This window comes from Triturus cristatus, chromosome 5_1, assembly GCF_964204655.1.
Source record: "Triturus cristatus chromosome 5_1, aTriCri1.1, whole genome shotgun sequence".
Classification (NCBI taxonomy): Eukaryota; Metazoa; Chordata; class Amphibia; order Caudata; family Salamandridae; genus Triturus; species Triturus cristatus.
The window spans coordinates 813,113,516-813,131,218 of record NC_140587.1 but is presented as its reverse complement, the minus strand read 5'-3'; positions in this window follow the sequence as shown (position 1 = coordinate 813,131,218).

Sequence of the window (17,703 nt, the reverse complement as noted above, 5' to 3'; positions counted from 1 at the left end):
TTTTTACTTTGTGGTGTGCTATTAATGGTGACCCTAGCCAAATGTAGCCACGGGACGCTTTATATAACAGAGGGAATATGTAGATGTTATGTAACACCTGCGAGACACAAGACCACACCTGCGGAGCACAGGGTTATGATGCGCATTGGTACCACGGTGCAACTGGGTGTAAACAGGGGTCACTGAAGAAACACTTGTTTCCTACCTGCATCTGTGGATGGTTGACAAATGCCAGCATTTTCCACGCCGGCTTATGCTGTGCATCCTGCTTGTGTGGCTGCAGGACAATGGTTCCTGATCTCTTTGGTATTGTCTATTTCTTGGTGGGTACATCTGCTGTGTCTACTCTTTCATGGGTTGGTGATGCAAGGACCATAGAGGAGGAGAGAGTCAGGTCTGGTATCTGTGTTTGAGTGCTCCCTCATCTCCAAACTTGAACTACCAGACTTTTTCCTATTCCATTTCATGATGGCTGCTGACTAGATGGGAAAGATCGTTGAAGCTTAATCCAAGAGAGACACCGCTTTTCCAGTGACATGTTTGCTTGTCCTGTTTATTTGCATAGTATAAAGAGCAGAAGCTTCAGTTCCCTGTATTGCAGCTCAGTTAAAGATCTATCTTCCAACAAGTTCATCGTCCCTTTCAGCATTTTCTTGTCCTTTTTTCCTAGTGCTCCAGCATTGTGGGTACATTTCGGTCCTAGTTGTATTTTGTAAATACTCTTTTGTGCCCATCATTCTTTAGCCATGTAGACATCATGTTTATTCTTCTGAATCTCAGACCCTGGATGGTTCATCACCTGTTGCCTATGGTAACCTGTTTCTGCAGAAACTTGCTCTCTACACATCTAAATATTTGAGCTGAGGCTACTGAAGGGAGATCTAGATTTCTACCAAATTTGGTGTAATTCCGTTAAGCGGTTCGGGCTGCAGCTGTGTCTAAAATCCCTATCGGTAATTGCATGGGGAAAAAGCGTTTTGGGAACCCCCTTTTCTTGGCCCCCGCCTGACGAATCACCCCGAAACTTTTCAGACAGCAGCTGAAGTGACTGGCACACTAGTTTTGATAATTTTGTTAAGATTCCTCAAACAGAACTATTGTTATTAGCACAACAAAAAATGCATTTCCTATGGACACTAGGTTCTAACTAGAACTACCTACTGGCAACTGCTAGTATATGTATGTATATATCTACTCACGTGGCAGACTCCACTGGGTAGTTATAGCTAGGGCCACGTTACAATAAAAAAATCACTTTTTGGTTTGCTGATAACTTTTGCACTGTTTGAAAGCTTTTCACAACATTTTTCAAAAAGTTAAGTTATATTTATCTGATCGGGACTGCTAGGATTAGATTCATTATCATAGATTATTCCCCAGGCATCAGACTGGATCTGGAAAATCTTGAACAGTACCTCTGCACACCAGTAGGTGGTGTGGATCAGGTGAGCGGCGTCTGTGCCGGTAGTGACATGCACAGTGCTTGTATAAGATCCACCCCAGCGTCCTGACATCAGTGCTTTTATTTCATGGCATCAATGAGACTCAGAAGAGCTACCTTAGTCCTTTTTGGAGTACCTTTTTCAACTTTTTGTTGAAATTCTTTTTGAGCTAAGCTCGAAGTATGCATTAGGGATGTCCCCTATCAAACCTGTGGCATTTAAACGTGGTGGATCCTGTGACAGACCCCACCTGGTTTGTTTGTGGTGCCTGGAGTTGGGCAATTACTCTAAGGCATGTCAAGACTGCCGTGCAATGAACCCCAGGGCAGTCTAAGAGCACGCCTTGAAGCTCCTGGTCGCCCGGCATTGGACAACTCCACACCGCTGCAGGCTCCAGTTGGGAGGATGCTCCCAGTCCCGCTCTAAGTCATTCCTGCCGGTCGGTGCCATGATCAAGATCCTCGTCCTGTAAGTCTTATAAGAAAAAGAAGTCCAAGAAGTCGTAGTATTCTTCGAGTTAACTGCGCCAGTCCGAGCCATCGGACAAGGCACAGGAACTACCTAACAAATCTAGGCCCCACTCCCTCAACTGCAGAGCACGAGTCTGGGTTCGCTCCATGCCCTCCCAGAATTTCGCAAAGCCACAGGATAGCGATCCCAGGAGGCTGGAAACCTTTGGCAAGAGGATGTTCTCTTCCGCCAGCCTTGCACTGCAGACTCCAAACCCCTTTAACATGCACTCACAACATCACGGGCAACCGACGACAGCACAACCTACCCCACTGTCAGTTCATAACTTCGGACAAATCGGTGTTCCAAATTGTTCGGCAGAACTATGCTCTTCCATTCATGGAAACCCTAATGCCCCTGCCACCATCCTCAGACCAGCTTATAAAAGTAGCACCTCTCCCTGCTGCGTCAGTAAGTGAAGCCAAATGAGCCATCAAGAAAGGTTTCAACATCAGAAGTAGGTCGTGGTTGCTTTTCCTGCTCCTTTCTGGTGCCGAAGAATGATGGAGGCCTCCGCCCTATACTAGACCTACTTCCCCTCAACTTTCTGAAAAAGGAGAAATTAAAAATGCTCATGTTGGCCCTGTGTGCTCTGGATCCTGGAGTGGATGGTAGCATTGGACTTGCAAGGCACATATTTCCATATACCCGTCCTACCGGCCCACAGACATTATCTGTGGTTTACTGCAGGCCACAAGAACTTTCAGTTTGCTGTGCTTCCCTTTGGCCTTCCTGGTACTGTTCAGGTGTTCACAAAAGTGATGGCGGTGGTTGCAGCCCATCTGCGGAGGTCAGTGCTTCCAGTCTTCCCCTTCCTTGATGAATGTCTGTTAAAGGTAGGCTTGCCTCTGGCAGTCATCACCCAGCTAAAGACCACGGCAGACCACCTGCATTCGCTGGGGTTCGCTATAAATATGCCGAAGTTACACCAGACTCCCTTTTAGATGCTTTCTTTCAACTGAGCCATTCTGAACACAGTGTAAATCTGCGCCTATCCTTCAGAGCAGCGAGTCTAGGGTAATCAGTCTATGATTCCAATGTTTCAGCCTTTATCCTAGATTTTAGTAAGATTGATTCTAAGGCTGCTGGCCCCCATGTCCTCCTGCATCTTGCTGGTACAGCCTGCTCGCTGGCTTATGCTGACTGCAGTGGGGCCGGAAGACCCATGGGCGCAGCATTAGCGGAGTCTCTCCTACCAGGTCCAGATATCGGAAGGAACTGCATAAGATCTTCAGTGATGGCAGACGAGCCGCGATTGGGACAGCAGCAGACCCCTCTCACTTCCCTATCCAGTGCTCACAGTGGTGACAGATGTGTCACTCCTGTGTTGGGCTGGCCATCTGGGAGAGGTGGAGATCAGAGGACTCTGCTCTCTGGAGCAGCCTCAACTCCGCATCAACCTGTTGGAGTTGAGAGCGATTTGTTTGGCATTGAAGGCCTTCCTGCTTTCTATCAAGGGAAGCGTTACAACAAACAAATGATGGACGGAATGCTGACAATGCAGACATTCTCCCCCAGTCAAGAGATCTGGGTTAAATCCATTGTTCTTTTGCCCACTACACCACCCCAGTTCAGACATGGCCATATGCAAATCAGTCTTGACCCTGTGCCTCATGGGAACAGTCCAGCCCGAACTGCCAAGCCATGTCTTCCCTGGACCGGAATCAAGCATCCTAGGACCGGTTTATGGCTATCAGCCGTCATCAGCCAGGATAGCTTGACTCCAGTGGCGTAGTGAGCGCGGGTCCCACGTCTGGGAATACCCATCCCACTTAGGGCGAAAAACTATGGATTTAGGCCCAGAGCTCTGTACTGGGGTGAATGTATGACATTGTTCTGCATTCTGTCCATCTGTTGTTATTTTTGCATTTGTCACCCCGAGTGGGAAGGGTATGCTCAGACGTGAGTCCCTTGCTCTCCATGCCACTGGAATCAGGCTATCCTGGCTGATGAGGGCTGAAAGCCCGAAACCGGTCCTAGGATGCTTGTTTCCAGTCCAGGGAGGACCTGGCTTTGCAGTTCGGGCTGGACTGTTCCCATGGGGCACAGGGTCAAGACTGATTTGCATATGGCTGGGTTCAAACTGGAATGGCATGGTGAGCAAAAAAACGATGGATTTAGGCCCAGATCTCTGTACTGGGGTGAATGTATGACATTGTTCTGCATTCTGTCCATCAATTGTTATTTTTGCATTTGTCACCCCGAGTGGGAAGGGTATGCTCAGACGTGAGTCCCTTGCTCTCCATGCCACTGGAATCAGGCTATCCTGGCTGATGAGGGCTGAAAGCCCGAAACCGGTCCTAGGATGCTTGTTTCCAGTCCAGGGAGGACCTAGCTTTGCAGTTCGGGCTGGACTGTTCCCATGGGACACAGGGTCAAGACTGATTTGCATATGGCTGGGTTCAAACTGGAATGGCATGGTGAGCAAAAAAACGATGGATTTAGGCCCAGATCTCTGTACTGGGGTGAATGTATGACATTGTTCTGCATTCTGTCCATCAATTGTTATTTTTGCATTTGTCACCCCGAGTGGGAAGGGTATGCTCAGACGTGAGTCCCTTGCTCTCCATGCCACTGGAATCAGGCTATCCTGGCTGATGAGGGCTGAAAGCCCGAAACCGGTCCTAGGATGCTTGTTTCCAGTCCAGGGAGGACCTGGCTTTGCAGTTCGGGCTGGACTGTTCCCATGGGGCACAGGGTCAAGACTGATTTGCATATGGCTGGGTTCAAACTGGAATGGCATGGTGAGCAAAAAAACGATGGATTTAGGCCCAGATCTCTGTACTGGGGTGAATGTATGACATTGTTCTGCATTCTGTCCATCAATTGTTATTTTTGCATTTGTCACCCCGAGTGGGAAGGGTATGCTCAGACGTGAGTCCCTTGCTCTCCATGCCACTGGAATCAGGCTATCCTGGCTGATGAGGGCTGAAAGCCCGAAACCGGTCCTAGGATGCTTGTTTCCAGTCCAGGGAGGACCTGGCTTTGCAGTTCGGGCTGGACTGTTCCCATGGGGCACAGGGTCAAGACTGATTTGCATATGGCTGGGTTCAAACTGGAATGGCATGGTGAGCAAAAAAACGATGGATTTAGGCCCAGATCTCTGTACTGGGGTGAATGTATGACATTGTTCTGCATTCTGTCCATCAATTGTTATTTTTGCATTTGTCACCCCGAGTGGGAAGGGTATGCTCAGACGTGAGTCCCTTGCTCTCCATGCCACTGGAATCAGGCTATCCTGGCTGATGAGGGCTGAAAGCCCGAAACCGGTCCTAGGATGCTTGTTTCCAGTCCAGGGAGGACCTGGCTTTGCAGTTCGGGCTGGACTGTTCCCATGGGGCACAGGGTCAAGACTGATTTGCATATGGCTGGGTTCAAACTGGAATGGCATGGTGAGCAAAAAAACGATGGATTTAGGCCCAGATCTCTGTACTGGGGTGAATGTATGACATTGTTCTGCATTCTGTCCATCAATTGTTATTTTTGCACTTCTATCAAGGGAAGGCTAGTTCATGTGTTTACAGACAGCACCACCGCCATGTGGTATTGCAACAAACAGAGTGGGTCGATCATATACTTTGGGCCTCTGAACATGGCTCGAACGCCAGAACATTTTTGATGGTCGTTCCACACCTGTCTCGAACGCTAGGGGGGTCCGAACTCAGCTGCCGATGCCTCCCAGATCACAGCTGGCATCTGCATCCGGAGGCGAGGCAAGATCTCTTCCACAACTGAAGAGGACCTTGGTTACATCTATTCGCCACCGCCAAGAATGTGCAATTTCGCCACTTCTGTGCGTTGGAGTTTCCAAGGTGTTTCTTGTTCTGAGACCGGTTTCACCTCGAGTGGGGCTCCCGGCTCCTGTGCCCCTTCCTGTCGATGCCTCTTCTGCCTTGAGTTTTGAAGAAGATCATGATGAACTAGATTGCGCACGGAGAGTGTGGTATCCCAAGCTCCTCAGCATGAGCATCGGTCCTCTGATCAGGCTGCCACATCTGGTGCTGACACAGAGCTGATCAACACCACCTACTAGCATGCAGAGGTACTGCTCAAGATTTTCCTTATCCAGTCTGATGCCTGTGGAATATTCTAAGGTGAGGAATCTGTGACTAAATAGTCTATACCGGAACAGGCATTACCAAAGGTAAGTAACTTGTTCATTTATAATTAATTCTCTGGTCTCATTTTTCCATTATTCCAAAAGTGCTGTCTGAGTTTCATGTAAATGAAAAGTATGTCATACTGACCTATTTTCCATTATTCTGTGCTGCCTTGGCTAAGGCCACATTGCACGATCTGAACATAAGGCACGCACTTCTAGCTTGACTGAACGTTGCATGTGCATTTGCTGGTGCATTTTTTCATTACCCTTGGAGACCCTGCTGTTGGCTGAGTGGCTTCTAAGGCCCCACTGTTGGAATTTCTAACGGTGAACAGTTCTCATCCCGCAAATTTCACATTGCAAATAACCATTTCTGACTTGAATTATACTAAATTTCAAACCATCTCCACCTACTCAGGAAATATTGTCCCATTTGTCTATCACACCTTCTCTTCTTCCCAAAAACTGTGACCACTGGTCAACCATTAAGACCCCAACAATTGCTCTGAGACTACAGGGGCAACTTTCAGCATGCATCTCCTCAAACTTTCAATATGTCTCCACCGAGCTAGAGTTGAACTTGGTCACTGACTAGTAGTGATACTATGATGATGACCATTAAAGGGGTTTGCGCTATTCACCGTAGCAAAGCAATCTTACAAATGATAACTGAAAAACATGAACGAGGAAAGGAAATCTTTCTGACCCACTGAAGGTATCTGGGGACAAAACCCCTCCCCAAAAAAGCTAGAAATAACATACTTCAGATCTGAAATATATTCTGCTAAATAGAATCCTAGAATGTTGCTTGAGGTTGTGAAACAGAACATGAACCCTATTAACTCACCTTCCATTAACACATCACATGAAAAATGTGATCCTTTTGAATTTGTTTTTTTATAGAAATCAAAGATCAGTGAACACTCCCTCTCCCAGCCCAAAAAAGATTCAGTTCAAATTACCATTCACCTAGAATAGAATGTCATTCTTCATGAAAATCACCCTTTCGTAACTTACTGACCAAAAAGGGTCAAATAAGACCCTGCTAATTTCATTTTTTTGATAAACAACCGATGCGGAAGAGGAAGACTTGTACAACTTGTCTCACAAAGACATATAAAACACAACTTGCGCAGTTCATCACAGAAAATGACGTTATTTATGATTTCTGTTCAGGATTTTGATCAGCTTCCGGCACAGAGATTACAATCCTGTAAGTGATGAACGGTATACTGCGCATCAGCGGCCATATATGCAGTCAATCTCTGGAAGAGTGAACGCCGTTGGGAAGACCAGTTCTTGAGTGGTTCTCTAGTCTAAACGAACAGTCCCAACTCATTTGAAAATTAAAAAAATGATCTACCACGTTCTTCTTCCTCCGAGATCCCAGAGGCTCTATCCTATGGCTCATGCTCTTTAACCTTTATAGACCCACCAGGTGCACTCCTACGGTTCCTGAATTCCATACCATTCCATACCTTGATGACACGTAAAAGACAGTCTTTTTCCTTGAAGACAATGCCACCCTAGACCAGATACTCCACAATAAACCGTCTTGGATGTCTATCCAACATCTAAAATTGAGCACTACTAAAAACGGATTCCTGCTGAGCTCATGGCCTCATTGCCACTTCCCAGCACAACCTTGATGCCACTTCCTTAACATGTTTGAGTGCAAGCTTCCACCAATGAGTGTGACAAATCTATAGTGTATGTACAGGACAAAGGGAACCTGCACTTTTATGCTTTCATAAATGTCCTACTTCTTGAAACCTCAACTTCAAAGGAAAAAAACACTTCCATAGATGGTGGCGCACGAGCGGAATGGCCGCCATTGTGTGAGGCTCCCGCAGTCCGGCGCAAACATCCTACAATTATCCTGTCCTGACGATGAGTCTTGCCTAAAATACTGCAGAAAAGTGAAGCTCAATTTGCGGGGAACGAGCGACGGCAGTTTCGGTGAGGTCTGAGGCGGAATGCAACTGATACCGTCCTAGAGCAACTACGACCGAGCTGCATTCCTGAGTGTCCTGGAGCTGCAGCGAAGACTGGACACGCACGCAAGCGCCGCGGCTCCCACGAGGTGTGCAGGCCGGTGAGCTGTAATGGCGGTGGGCAAAGAGTGGTGAGCACCCCCGAAGCTGCGCGGCTGCATTCTGGCTCAGAAATAAACACTCACGTAACGGGTGGCTGTCCGTTATAGCGGCGCTGATGCAGCTGAGAGGGGCAATGACAGGGGGAACTGTATTGGCGTTACATGCTGCACGGATGGCGGGCCGGCCATGAGCGGTAAGGCGGGCACAGAGAACAGAGTGTATATATAGGAGATGCGCGATTATATAACGGGCGAAGGCCAGGCGCAGCTGAGCTGAAGCGGAGGAGAGTGGCCTTTACTGGGGGCACCGCACAGGCACTGAATACTGCACTGATGGCGAGCCGGCCATGAGCAGTAGTGCGGGCATAGAGGCATGCTAAGTGCTTGACGGACCTGGGTTGGAGACGCGGCGCACAGCGCCCCATGACCTGTAGTGGATTGGTCACTAAGGCGGTCTGGTGCATGCGGAGAGCTCTGTGTTGCTGATGCCACCCTGACTTAGCCATAGGCTGTGTGGTGGGAGTAAAGGCTGTAACTGACATATTGGAGGTAGAGCGATGGGCTAGAGGAGACACAGCAACTGCAGCCGCATCACTGAACGGCGCTACAGCTAGTCCCGCGGATGGTGAGGTGGGATATGATATACTTGATGTAAGCCTGCTGACGTGCCTATTTTGAAGTACTGGGTAACTGCGCCCTACACTCTTACACGCTGCACAAGAAGGCTAATAGCTCTTGGTTGGATGCTTAGAGAGACCATTAACCTGCTGCCACTCTTGCTTTTCGCCACACATTGTACTTGGTCTCCACTGCTCGCTTAAAGATGGGAAAGCCAGATGCGTGCCAACCACGACTTTCCTTTGATGCAAAGAAGAACACTCGGCAACAGATGGCGGAGGCGTACAATGGGGCTGAAGGGTCGCAACAGGAACCACAGTCCTCACCGGGCGAGGACATGAAATCGATTCTTCTGGAGGTGCGACAGGGCTTCGCGAACATCGCAGATAAAATGGACACGCTGACTATGCGCATGGGCGCGATAGTTCGCAAAATAGATGGGCATGAGGCACATATAAAAGACACTGAGCAGCGAATATCAGAGGCGGAGGACACTACGGCCCACATTCAGACCACAGTTACGCAGATGGATAAGCTACTAAAGATCATAGCTGCCAAGAATAAGGACATAGAGGCGAGAAGTAGACGGAACAACATCCTTGTACTGGGAATACCGGAGAGTACCAACACGGGTAAAATGGAGGAGTACATCGAAAGACTGCTGAAGGCGGTGGTAGGGACGGAATTGCTCTCTCCTCACTTCATTGTTGAAAGGGCTCACCTTTCCCTTGGGTTGAAGCCGCCCCCCGGAAGCAGGCCCGACCTAATATTGCACACTTATTGAACTATAGGGATAGAGACGTGGCTCTGAAGGTGGCAAGAGAGAAAAAACATCTGCACTTCGAGGGGGTGCCCTTCACCATGTACCCCGATTTCACTGCCCACGTCCAGGAGGAGTGGCGAAAATTCCTCCCTGTGACGCAAAAGTTGAGACAGGCCCAAATTGATTATGCACTACTTTATCCCGCTCGCCTCCGGGTCACGCATCAGGGGGATAAACAATCTACACAAAGCCTCAACAGGTTGAAGCATTCCTAAAGCAGCTCAAGAGACGTACGAACACAAGCACCACACCAGACGACTTACCAAGAGCGCGTTCGCTGAACGTGGAATGATGTATATCGAAATGGATGACTACTTGTTGCTCTTTCTTGTCAATTAACAAAGACACAGCAGTGGTACAACACGGCGGACGCTCACAAGATAAGATCCCGTAAACTTGGAGCACAAGAAGCTAGAGACGGAACGCACCCCTCGGCTGGGACACAACGCTCATAGGCGGCCGGACACCCTCGAAGCCTATTCAGGGGCTTGATTGGTACCGCAGGCAACCTGGAATGGCAAGAGGTACCCGTGGGCCACCCAGCAGGTCTTCCCCATACGGGAGATCCCCTATGTTACTCTTTGGTTGTTTCTGTTTTTTTCTTCTTTTCTTTAAGGTTTTCTCTGCTATTCAATCAGAGACGTTTGAAGTAAAGGTTCGGTTACTGGGTACTAGGGAGGTGGGAGGGCTAAAGGCAACTAGCATGATTGGGATGCTGCAGTGGGTGGGGGTGCTAGGGGAACGGGTCATTGACTACTTCGGCAAGCATGACATGCAATATTTTTTCTGCAAATGTCACTCTCTAATTAAGCAATTAACATTTTGCATAGCTTCGCAATATAGCAGATGTTGCAGTATGGGACGACATGGGGGCCCTGGAGGATAAGTCCATGCTGAGGGTAAAGTCTTGGAACGTCAGGGGCCTGGGAGACCAGAGAAAGCGCAGACAGATTCTCGCTTATCTAGACAGGCAACAGACATTAACCCACAGTCCCCAGTCATGTTTGCTAGCAGGTGGGCGGGTAGTAGACTCTTCTCCTATTCCTCATATGCTCGAGGCACAGCCATACTTACCACACATTATAAAACGCTATACACTACACAGCGACGTGGGCTAGTGGAACTGGACAGCTTCATGGGGGATGTGGCACTTGGATGGCTCAGCGATACACAGAGGGGATTTTTGTGCCTACCTTTCGAGTTAGATTAAATTAGAGAGGCAATAATGCAACTGAGAAATGGGAAAGCACTGGGCCTAGACGGCCTCCCCGCTGAATTTTATAAGAGCTATATTGACGTCATGGCACCGGTTCTTAAGGAAGTAAATGAGGAATCCTTGGAAGTTGGTGTACTTCCCCCCTCGATGAGGGAGGCAATGGTCACGTCCCTCTTGAAACCTGGCAAAACGTCTAGTTCCTGCGACTCCTACAGAGCGTTGTTGCTTATAAATTGTGACACGAAAATATTGGCTAAAGTTCTTGCTAACCGGCTAACTCTTTTGATGGATAAGCTTGTACTTTCAGATCAGTCAGGATCTGAAAGAAACACGTTAGTTAGATTCCTCACCTTAGAATATCCCCAGGCGTCAGGCTGGATCCGGAAAGATTTTTCGTCAGCAATACCCCTTGCGCGTCGCTAGGCGTCGTCTGCGGCTCCGCATCCGTCGTTGGCATCGTGCGCCGGAATGACGTCGTCGGAGTACTTAGACGTCGCCCTCGCGCGCTGACGTCAGTTCTTTTTTCCGCGCCAGACAGCGCCGATCCGGGAAGAGCTTACCCCTTAGTCAAATTTTGACTAAAATTTTTTGACTCTTTTGGTCTTTGTCGACTCGACTCGGGTGCCGGTAGGATGCCTGGATTTAAGGCCTGTGACGCCTGTCATCGCCTGATGTCGGTGACGGATCACCATCGCCGGTGCCTTTACTGCCTGGGGGCTGACCACGACGCGGAGTCGTGCCCCGACTGTCAGGCCTTGACCTCAAAGGCTAGGCGGGAGCGGTCCCGTAAGCTACTCGAGCTTCGGCACTCGGCTCCACGCCGCTCACGGTCCCGGTCCAGGAGGAGGTCCAAGGACCGGTCGCGGAGCCGCAGTCATCATCATCGCTCTTCGGGCTCGAAGTCTTTGGGTAAGTCGAAGCGATCCAAGAAGTCCAAGCGGCGACACCGCTCTTCGGACTCCCCTCGCCGGTCGCGCGACTCGGCCGAGGGTCAGGGTGGTCCCAAGCCCGCGGCTCCGCCGGAGCCGCAGGAGCCACGTCCGTCTCCATACCTGCCGGTCCCTGGGACTGACGCAACTCCGGCGGAGGTCAGTGCCTTCCTCTCGGCCATGAGGGGCCTGGCTCCGCCGTCGTCGTCTGCCGGCGCGCCTTCGGCCCCGCGGGGTCGACTGGGCGACCTCGCGTGCTGGCGGCTCCGGCGCCGTCAACGACTTCGGTCGACCTCACGACGCCTCCTCCGCCGGCGCCGACACTGGTTCCACCTCCGGCGCCGTCTCCGGACAACGCCGTTCCCTGGTTTAGTCCCTGTCCGGACCCGACGCCGGCACGGCTCCGCCCAGCACCGCAACCGACGCCGATGGATGAAGGTTTCATCTACCGTCCGGCTCCGATCGTTCCTCCTGTTTATCAGGAATCAGATGACGGGGGCGACTGGGAGGGGTCTGAGGACCCTATGGCCCTCCAGGGTCAACTTGCACAGGACTGGGCAGACGAACTGGGGGATGCCAGTGGTCTGGACACTTCGCCGGACGCTGGCTTCATCTCTCCTCCGACTGTGGCTTCGGAGGAAGGTGCAGCTTTTTCCGTGGTGCTGCGCAAGGCGGCCGAAGCCCTGGGGCTCGAGTTGCCTGCTGTGGCCGTGAGGACTAATATCCTCACAGAGGTGCTTCAACCGTCAGTAAGCTCCACAAAGCCTCTGCTGCAGTTTAATGAGGCCCTCGTCGACGTTCTGCAGGGCACATGGTCCAAGCCCTTCACAGTTCCTCCTGTGGATCGGAACGTGGCCCGGCGCCACCGCCCTGCTCCGGGCGACCCCAGTTTCCTGTCCCAATACCCCACCCCCGAGAGCCTGGTTATCCAGGCCTCCACTTCCCAATCCTCCTTCCCGTCCGCTCCTCCGGATCGGGAATCCAAGAGGCTGGAACAGTTTGGCAAGAAACTGTTCTCTTCCCTGAGTTTGGGCCTGAGGTCTTTGAACACCGCTTGCCTCTTGGACCGTTTCTCCCACTCTCTGTGGGATGCGGTGGAGGACGTGCTACCACTGTGTCCGGTGGAGACCCGGACACGTCTCTCCCAGGCACTTGCTGACGGGCGAGATGCAGCGCGACATGCCATACGGTGTGGACTAGACACCACGGACTCGCTAGGTAGGGCGACTTCCACGACGGTGGCGCTCCGGCGCCACGCCTGGCTGAGGTCCACGTCTTTTTCGGGGGATGTCCAGAGTACCCTCATGGATATGCCTTTTGATGGCGCTCGCCTTTTTGGTGAGAAGGCGGATAGTGCGCTGGCTCGTTTTAAGGACTCCCAGGCTACGGCCACGTCCTTGGGTCTCTTAGCCCCACGGCCGCACGCTTCCGCCTTTCGCCCCTTTCATGGCCAAGGAAGGGGTGCCTCCTCACGTCCGCCTAGCCACCGGCCGCAGAACCAATCTGCACGCGGTCGCGGACGTGGGTTCCGCCGTGGCGGTTCTAGAGGACAACGCGCCGGTCAGTCAACATCCACCCGGGCAGCATCCGCCTCAAAGCCTTCCTAGTCCGAGCTTTCAGGCCCATTCCACGCCAGTGGGCGGCAGAGTTCGCCATCACCTCCTCCACTGACGCTCCATCACTTCGGACAGGTGGGTGCTGTAAATCGTCCGAAGGGGCTACTCCCTCCCCTTCGAGACGACCCCTCCAGCCATGCCACCGCAGTGCCACTGTATATCGGAGGATCACTTGAATCTTCTGCGGGAGGAAGTTACGGCCCTCTCGGCCAAAGAGGCCGTTGAGCGCGTTCCTGGTCCAGAAGTAGGCTGTGGTTGCTATTCCCACTACCTTCTGGTTTCCAAGAAGGGCAAAGGGGCCTACGCCCTAACTTGGACCTCAGGAGCGTCAACACCTTCCTCCGGAAGGAATGGTTCAAGATGCTAACTTTGGCTCAGGTTCTGACTGCCCTTGACCCTGGAGACTGGATGGTAGCGTTGAACTTGCAGAACGCCTATTTTCACATCCCCGTCCTGCCGGCCCACCGGCGTTACCTGCGGTTCACGGTGGGCCAGGAGCACTTTCAGTTCACCGTGCTCCCCTTCGGCCTCACCAGTGCCCCTCGGGTGTTCACGAAAGTGATGGCGGTGGTCGCAGCTCATCTGCGCAGATCAGGGGTTCCAGTCTTACCCTATCTCGATGACTGGCTGTTGAAGGCGGGCTCGCCCCAGAAAGTCGTCTCCCACCTCCAGACTACGGCCGACCTCCTGCATTTGCTGGGGTTCTCCATCAACGTGCCGAAGTCCCACCTGAGTCCCTCCCAGAAGCTCCTCTTCATCTGAGCGGTTCTCGATTCGGTGCAGTTCCGGGCTTATCCTCCGGAACAGCGGGTCTGGGATATTCAGGCTCTGATTCCCATCTTTCGGCCTCTATCCTGGGTTTCGGTCAGGTTGGTACTGCGGCTTCTGGGGCTGATGGCCTCCTGCATCCTGTTGGTGCATTACGCCAGGTGGCGAATGCAGGCTCTGCAGTGGGACCTGAAGTTTCAGTGGGCCCAGCATCGAGGCAACCTGTCCGACCATGTCTTGATCTCGGAGGGCACTGCGAAACAGTTGCAGTGGTGGCTCACGGACCGCGATTGGGTCAGCGGCAGATGCCTCTCCCTACCCCAACCGGAGCACGTAGTGGTGACAGACGTGCCCCTCCTGGGATGGGGGGGCCACATTGGAGAGGCGGAGATCAGAGGACTCTGGTCTCCGGCGGAGTCTCACCTCCATATCAACCTTTTGGAGCTGAGAGCGATCCGGCTTGCACTGAAAGCCTTCCTTCCCTCTGTCCGGGGAAGTGTCGTGCAGGTGTTCACGGACAACACCACCGCCATGTGGTATTGCAACAAACAGGGCGGGGTGGGGTCGTGGACCCTTTGTCAGAAGGCTCTGCGCCTCTGGACCTGGCTGGATCACCAGGGCATCACCCTGGTGGTTCAACATCTGGCGGGCTCTCTGAACGCCAGAGCAGACGAACTCAGCCGCCGGTGCATGATGGATCACGAATGGCGTCTGAACTCGGACGTGGCGCAATGTCTCTTTCTGCAGTGGGGAGAGCCTTGGTTAGATCTATTCGCCACCGAAGAGAACGCGCAATGTCAGCAGTTCTGCGCGTTGGAATTTCCAAGGCAGCACTCGCTCGGAGATGCTTTTCGACGCGAGTGGAGTTGCGGTCTGTTGTACACCTTTCCGCCTATACCACTTCTGCCCAGAGTGCTGAAGGAGATCAGGCGCGACCGGGCCCAAGTTATCTTAGTGGCTCCAGATTGGGCACGAAGGTTCTGGTATCCCGAGCTACTCAGTATGTCAATTGATCCTCCGATACGACTGCCTCTTCAGGAGGACCTTCTGTCGCAGCAGCAGGGGATGGTCCTCCACCCGAACCTGTCCAGCCTCCACCTCCATGCGTGGAGATTGAGCGGCGGCAGTTGATGCCATTTGACTTGCCTCCTGAAGTCTGTGATGTCATTCTGGCAGCCAGGCGTCCCTCCACAAAGACGGTATACGCCTGCATGTGGAATACATTTGTGGCATGGTTCACAGCAAAGGCTGTGGATCCCCTTTCCGCCCCTCTTTCTGAGGTTCTACTCTTTCTTTGGCCCAGCAGGGCTCTGCTCTGGGCACCTTGAAAGGTTATCTTGCTGCTATCTCTGCCTTCTTACGGCTTCCTGATCAGCCTTCTCTCTTCAAGTCCGCTGTTGTTTCACGTTTTCTCAAAGGCATTACTCACATGTTCCCTCCTGTCCCCTTCGTAATGCCTCAGTGGGACTTGAATCTTGTTCTAACCTTTCTGATGTGCGCTCCTTTTGAGCCTCTTCACAATTGTCCCATTCGTCTTCTGACCCTAAAGACTGCTTTCCTGGTAGCTATCACCTCGGCTAGACGGTGAGTGAGCTCCAGGCTCTGTCATCTAAGCCTCCCATTATTTCTGTTCATCCGGACAAGGTTGTCCTCCGGCCTCGTCCTTCTTTCCTACCGAAAGTGGTGACCCCATTTCATCTCGGGCAATCTGTCACGTTGCCCACCTTCTTTCCGCCTCCGCATCCTTCAAAAGCGGAAGAGAGGCTCCACCGTCTGGACCCAAAACGGGCGCTGTCCTTTTATTTGGACCGCACCAAACAGTTCCAGGTGGACAACCAACTTTTTTTTGGATACGTAGGAGCTAAGAAGGGGAAAGCGATACACAAACGGACCATCTCGCGGTGGGTCGTGTTGTGTATTAAAATTTGTTACTCCTTGGCAAACAAGGACCCTCCTGTTGGTTTGAGGGCCCATTCCACCCGGGCCACAGCAGCTACTACTGCCCTGGGCCGGGGAGTTCCCTTGCGGGACATCTGTCAGGCGGCGACGTGGGCTTCACTGCACACGTTTGCCAAGCACTATTGCCTGGACAGCCAAGTCCGGAGAGACGGCTTCTTTGGCCGTTCTGTTCTCCAGGACTTTCTGGTGTGATCTTGGTTCGCAGACCCACCACCGGGGTTGGTATTGCTGGGGTATCTATTCTAAGGTGAGGAATCTAACTAACTTGTTTCTTTCAGATGAACAAGTTACTTACCTTCGGTAACAATGTATCTGTAAGAAACATTAGTTAGTTAGATTCCTCACCGACCCACCCATCCTCCCCGTTCTGCGAACTGACCTCTAGGGTTAAGGCTATCCTTTTCAGGGTCCTAGATTTTTTGGCACCAGTGTCGGTCTCTTGCATGGCTCTGTGTTCCTGGCGCAGAAAACTATGTACAAGAACTGACGTCAGCGCGCGAGGGCGGCGTCTAACTACTCCGACGTCATACCCGCGCACGACGCCGACGACGGACGCGGAGCCGCAGACGACGCCTAGCGACGCGCAAGGGGTATTGCTGACGAAATATCTTTCCGTATCCAGCCTGACGCCTGGGGATATTCTAAGGTGAGGTATCTAACTAACTAATGTTTCTTACAGATACATCGTTACCGAAGGTAAGTAACTTGTTCTTTTGTCCCTGGGCGGGCCACCACCCATAATCTCCCCACTCTATTCCCATTGCTTCAGAATGTAGCACCTGAATTCCCGCTCGCTGCAGTCTTTTTAGATGCCACCAAGGCATTTGATTCAGTGGAGTGGAACTACCTCTTCCGAGTATTACAGCGAATGGGCTTTCCTCTGTTATTCATCTCCTGGGTCAGATTATTATACCAACAGCCCACTGCCAAAGTGTTGATTAATGGTCATCTTTCCCCTGTGTTCTCTATCTCGAGGGGCTCCCGGGAAGGATGCCCGCTGTCCCCACTCTACTCGCCATAGAGATTGAACCATTGGCCTCTAGGCTATGTCAATGCCACCAAGACAAGGCGTTTCGCTGCTGCTTACGACAAATCCTGATTTCCTTATATGCGGATGACGTGACTTTATATATTCGGGATCCTCAACAGAATATTAACCCTTTATTGCGGGACTTCATAGTGTTTGGCAGGTTATCCAGAGTCAAAACCAACTGGGGGAAGTCTCAGATATTCCCTCTCACGCCAGCGGTCCCTAGATTCGCGCTCGACTTCCCACTGGAGTGGTGTGACACCGATCTTCGATACCTGGGCATACAGGTGACCAGCGACAGGGAAAACACCATACGGCTCAATTATGGCACAGCTATTACATGACTCACCAGCAATGTTACTCGCTGGATTTCCTTACCTCTCTTGTTTGCAGGTCGGGCATCACTAATAAAAATGGTTGTTCTCCCGCAATTTCTTTATATCTTCTTGAACATACCTTATAATCCTGGCCCCTTTTTTTTTAAAAAAACATTGCGCACTGAACTCATTCGACTGCTCTGGGGAGGAAAGCAGCCGAGGCTAAAGTGGTCCGTGCTCACGAGACCATACGCTCAAGGCGGGTTCGATATCCCCGA